This window comes from Octodon degus, unplaced genomic scaffold (genome assembly GCF_000260255.1).
Source record: "Octodon degus isolate 3935 unplaced genomic scaffold, OctDeg1.0 scaffold00012, whole genome shotgun sequence".
NCBI lineage: Eukaryota > Metazoa > Chordata > Mammalia > Rodentia > Octodontidae > Octodon > Octodon degus.
This window is the reverse complement of record NW_004524588.1, coordinates 13,117,792-13,124,043: the sequence shown is the minus strand read 5'-3', so window position 1 is coordinate 13,124,043 and position 6,252 is coordinate 13,117,792. Positions and strand designations below refer to the sequence as shown.

The window sequence follows — 6,252 nt, the reverse complement described above, 5'->3', positions numbered from 1 at the left end:
AGAGAGAGAGAGAGAGAGACAGAGAGAGAGACAGAGAGAGAGAGAGACTGGCAGAATGAATCAAAGATCGAGATCCACCAATATTCTGCATTCAAGAAACACATTTAACCCAAAAAGAAAATCATAGAATTAAATTCAAAGGATAGAAAACAATTTTCCATGCCACAGGAATCCAGAAAGGAGGAAGGGTAGCTATTCTGTTTGCAGGCAATGCAAACTTGAAGCCAAAGCGGATCTAAAGAGACAGAGAAGTTCAGTGCATGCACATTAAGGGAAAACTCCAAGAAGAGATAACAATCATAAATATTTATGCACCAAATACAGGGTCACACAACTACATAAAATAAATATTAACTGTCATGAAAAACCAAATAAGCAGTAATGCATTGTAGTGTGGGATCGTAACATCCCGCTCTCACAAATGGATAGATCACCTAGACAAAAAATAAACAAATAAGTATTAGAGTTAAAGCAAGCAGGTGACAAATGGACTTGGTAGATGTTTACAGAGTGTTTTACCCCAAAACACCAGAATACACATTCTTTTCAGCCGCATATGAGATGTTCTCCAAAGTATATCATACATTAGCTGACAAAAGATATTCAAGTAAATGTAAAGGAATTAAATTCATCTGATACATGCTATCCAACCATAACAGTAAAACTAGAAATCAATGACAAAGGAAACCACAAAAACTACATTAACATATGAAAATTAAGCAATAGCCTCTGAACAACTGATGGGTCCCAGAGGAAATTAAACACTATATACAATTAAACAATAATGCTGATATAACATATCCAAAATTTATGGGATGCAATCAAAGCAGTCCTACAAGGGAAATTTATAATGAACTCACATATCAGAAAAATAAAATGAGTTCAAATAAATAATCTAATGTTGAACCTCAAACTTCTAGGAAAAGAAGAACAACTCAAACCCAAAGCCCATACAAGGGAGGAAATTACAAAGACAAGAACATTGGTCAAGCAATGGCCATGACTTAGCCACATGGCTGACACTGGCAAAGGATCTACAAACTGCAGTGCAGGGTTTCAGGATAAATCCTGAGGGGATTTGACTGACCTTGTCAGACACAAAAGTTACATTTCTTGTTATATAAGTCTTGCTTTATCTTGGTCTTATCCAGCAGAAAAGTATAAAAATGAAGTATAAAAAGTAAAGCCATATTAATATGCTGAGCTGTAAAAGCTTCAAGTCAACAACTTCTGGCATTGCCAGTCCTATGGCTAACCCACTACTATTATGGACTACTGGACTATATTGGCATATTTTGCTGAATTCACACACCTACAATATTTATTTATTTGTTTGTTTGTTTGTTTTTAAACTCAGCTGTATTTATTACCTCTTAGCAGAATGTGACCTGGGCACGCACTCCCACTCACAGGCCCTGTTCCGAATAATTTTTGAAATAGCTCTGCGGTATCCCTAGAAGTTGTCTCTCCCTTGAAACAGTCCTTTTCTTTGGAAAACAAGTCCGTGCAGCTCTTGGCGTCAAGTTTTCAGTATACCGTACTTCTAGAAGCCTAGGACATGCGGATCTGAAACTACTGGGGAAGGCTTAACAAAAGATCCTATAAGAAAACTCAAGCTATCTTAACAAATATTCCTTTCAACATGAGGGAATCTCAACACTTCAGGGACACAAGATCTGGTCTACTACGCAATCTGGCTTGGCAGCTAAGCACTTCAGACCTCACAGAGTTAACAGTTAAGTTACATCTTACCACGAACATCTCAGCCTGTTAAAGTAAACCAAGGTGAAACTCGAGGAAGCACTGCCAGGTCTGCTTTAGTGCCTAAAATATCACAGGATTACTTAAAAGAGGAAAGAAATCTTATCTTCCCCTTAAAAGCAGTTATCATGCCACACAGACTGAACAAAAAAATCCTTGAAAATATATATCATCAGAGGGAATGAAGATTAAAGCACTGAGCACGAATTAGTGCTTCTTCGGCCCGAGCTCAGTCGACTTCCTCCATGCGTGACGTGTCATCATCTCCTTCGAGGGGAGGCATCTCCTTATTAACAGCAGCAGCGGTGTCATCGGCGGTGGGGTTGTCCTCATCAGTACCTAGACCCAGCGTGATCATCCTGTAAATCCTGTTCGCGTGGGTCTGCGGGTCTTCCAGGCTGAAGCCAGAGGACAGCAGTGCGGTTTCATACAGTAGGATGACCAGGTCTTTCACAGACTTGTCGTTCTTATCAGCCTCGGCCTTTTGCCTCAAGGTCTCAATAATCGAGTGGTCAGGGTTTATCTCCAGGTGCTTCTTTGCTGTCATGTAACCAACCCATCGTGGAGTTGTCCATTAGGGCTTGGGCTTTCATGATCCTTTCCATGTTCGCTGTCCAGCCATATGTCACACACCTACAATATTTAAATGACAAAGGAATACCCTTCTCTGACAAAACTGAACAAAAAAGGGCCTACAAATGAAGGACCATTTTGTAATCTGTATATTCAAAATAGGACAGATATACAGCTACTTTCTCTTAATTCAATGAATAGAAAGATTTGTACTAATAGTGTTTGTGGACAAGATATCATATCTACATCTTGTACTATGAATAACCACTACAAAGACAACATTATGCAATATATTAAGTATTGAAATTGTCCTACTAATCAGTTTTGAAAAAAAGTAAAGATAAGAGCAGAAATCAATGCAATAGAAACTAAAATGAACAATACAAAGCATCAGTGAATAAAAAAGTTGATTCTTTAAAGAATAAATAAAATTGATACACCATTAGCCAACTTCATCAAAAAGATGAAAATAAAAAACACTCAAGATCAAGTAATTGGACTGCAGAGATGGCTCAGTGGTCAATGCATTTTAGTTTATGCATTTTTGTATTATTTTTAAATTTTTAGTTTGTGGAAAAAGGTAAACCAAGGCACCTGCCTGGGCAAACGCAAGGACCAAGGTTCGATCCCTGGTACCACACGCCATGCCAGCCCCACCTTAGGCATGCTGAGCTGGCCTGTAAGACTGGACATGGTGGCACTTGCCTGTAATCCCTGCTTTGAAGAGGCTGAAACATAAGGATAACTGTAAGTCCGAGCTGTGGAGTGAGGCTCTGTGCCAAATACACAAAATTGTAAAAAAATTAAGCAATTATGGTCTTTCCCTCATTTTAGGTTGATCTTTTGCAGAGGCTGTGAGAAACAACCAAGTTTCATTCTCCTACATGTGGATGGGAGGATGTTTTCCAGTTTTCCCAGCATCACTTATTCAAGAGGTCATCTTTTCCACAATGTACATTTTTGTTATCTTTTCAGTTTGACTGTAGTGACATGGACTTATTACTAGGTTTTATATTCTGTCCCATTAATTTACACACCTGTTTTGATGTCAAGGCCATGCTGGTGTTATAACTATGGCTGATACCTTCTCTTGAAATCACATATAGTGACGCATCCAGCTTTGCTCTTTTGATTGCTTGCATTGGCTGTCCGCGTACTCCCTAATTTTGCTAGCCCTTGTACATTTTCACGTGCATTAACTTCTGATTTCATTTTACTGCTCTTCCGCCAGCTCCTTTCCACCACATGGCTTTGTACATCCCACTCCAGCAAGGGCAGCCAATCAGTACCTCTTCTGCAGTGCTTTTCTAAGGCTGGTTCTATGCCCACCGCCAGGTCTCAGCTAACTCTTCACCTCCTCTATGCTCTTGCTGACCACTCTGCTCCATGTCCTGCCCTGCTCTCAGCATTTTCCCTAATTAAACCCATGCACCACTGTCCTCACAGTCCTTAGCATAATTTTTTTAGGTTATGCACTTTTGTATCATTTTTAAATTTTTACTTTATGGAAAAAGGTAAAACAAAATTTTATAACAAAATAATAAAACAATAACAATAGTTAAGGGCTGGACAAATAGCTCAGCAGACTAAGAGCCTGTTTAGGCAGAGTGCAGCAGCCAGGGTTCAATCCCTGTTGTGCTGTGCCAGTACCCCCTTCCCCCGGGGGCAAGCTGAGATGGCTATTGAGACTGGGAGTGGTCATGCGCTCCTGTAATCCCAGCGCTTGGGAGACTGAAAACAGGAGAATCACTGCGAGTGCAATCTATGTAATGAGACCCTGTAGACCCTGTAGACACTTCCTAAATACATTAAAAATAATAATGGCAATAGTTAATACATTTCATACTAGTAGTTATTCAGCATACAAGATATGAGCATAAAAAATTCTGCAAGCAATATTAGCACAAATCTTCCTTTTCAATGAATTAAGATGCACCAGTAGTATGGCTGACTTGCATTTTTTTTTCTTTTCCCTTCCTTCCTTTCCCCCTTTTCCCATTCTAGTACCTTTTTCCTTTTAAACAATTTCTTCCCACTTCACAATTATACATTTTAGACTTTATTCCTTCAATATATTGTCTTTCAGCATCCTTTGCAAAGACTTTGTTATTTTTTTTCTACCTTCCTCTTTAGAACATAAAATTCATAAGAACAAGAATATTATCTATAATCACAATTATATCTCCAATATAAATGCGACTGGCATGTAACAAATATTTGGAAAATAAACTGGTCTCCTGAGAACGTAGTGCAACCCACACAGCAAGAAATACTCTACCTATTTTGCAGATAATTAAATCAGGGAGGTGCCCCAGTGACTTACTCTAAATCCAATCTTTTTACTCATATTCAGTATTTGAGTTGGGCTGGTTTCCAGCTAGGCAGAGCTGGCATGAATGCAACCTCTGTGCCTGTGTATCTCCAGCTGTAGAATCAGGAACAGAATAGAAATCTGATTAGTGGTTATTATGAGGATCACAGAAATTACTATGCAAAAGTACTAAGCACAGTGTGGGGTATAGTTTTGATGTTAAATGTTCTCCAAAACCCTGTATGTGAAAGACTGACTCCCTAGAATGGCACTGTTGAGAAGTGGTTAAAAACTTTGGGAAATGAGATCATTGCTATTGGCGTGCCCTCCAAGAAGATGCAGAACCCCAATATCTCCTCCTCTTTCTCTATTGCACCCCATCCATGAGATGATCAGTTCTGCTATATGACACATGGCCACCATGATGCGCTGGCCCACAAAGAACAGAGTTCTAAAAGCCATGGGATGGCCTGACGGCAGACTAAGCCCTATTAGAGTGTGAGCCAAAATAAACCTTTTCTCTTTACGAGTTGAAGATCTCAGTTATTTATCATAATAATGGAAAGCTGGCTAACACAGCACCTGACACACAGCAAGCACCGTGTGGATGAGCTCCTGCCATTATAGCCCTCTGCCACTCAGCTCGGGGGGTCTCAGTGTTTCATACATCTTTTTATGGTATTTAGAACTAAAAAAGTGAAAATTGTAGTTTAGAAAATCACATGAAGGCTGGCCAAATAGCTCAGCAGATTAAAGCACGTGTAAGCAGGCACAGGGCCAGGGGTTCAATCCCCAGGCCTGCCATGCCAGCCCTGCTCCCAGGGTGTGCTGAGATGGCAATTGAGACTAGATGTAGTGGCGAAAGCCTGTAATCCCAGGTCTTGGGAAGCTGTAAACAGGCAGATCACTACAAGTTCAATCTAGTAGTGAAACCCTGAACACCCTATAGACCCTTCCCTAAAATATAAAAAAAGAAAGAAAGAAAAGAAAATCAGATCCTGATAATCTTCAGATTTTTTAATCTAGCAGTTAATTGGAAAGATTCTCACCCTGACTAACTATATATACTGACACCTGTGAACTAAGCAACTGCACTGCAGATGGTAATTTGTAGTAGTAGTTTCATGGTTGGAGTGCCTGTCATTCTGGTCTTCTGAATATGGGCTGACATGCAAGTTGCTGCTATGATGTCTCTTGGGTAGGTGGATGTTCAAGAAGAAGGGGGTGGTGAATGAAAGCAAGAGACAGGAAAAGGAATATTGTGGGACTGTCTTGCTTCAAGGTTGTATATGGTGAGATTTTTGGACTTATGTGTAAACATAAGAAGTACATAATTCTTATGCCTATTTTTAAAATATGTTTTAATTTTTAAATGTTTTTTATCGTATTATGTAGGGACTTAAAGTTCAACATATCAATACTTGATAAAAAATACCTGTTCCATATTATGCCTAAGATGTTTGATATGCAGACAGATACTGAGGCTAAGCTTAACAGCCTAAGTTGTATGGTAATAACAATAAGCTTGCCTTCTGGATGGTTAACAACCTAAGTTTGCAGACCAAAATTAGAGAAAAAGGAGGGCTGCAAGGAAAGCCAACATTTTG

The 6,252-nt window shown here is 39.4% G+C and overlaps 1 pseudogene; it reads right to left on the bottom strand.

The window, feature by feature from the left end:
• Positions 1 to 1,860: 1,860 nt before the first annotated feature.
• LOC101571530 overlaps positions 1,861 to 6,252 on the bottom strand; it is a 9,656-nt pseudogene continuing 5,264 nt past the window's right edge.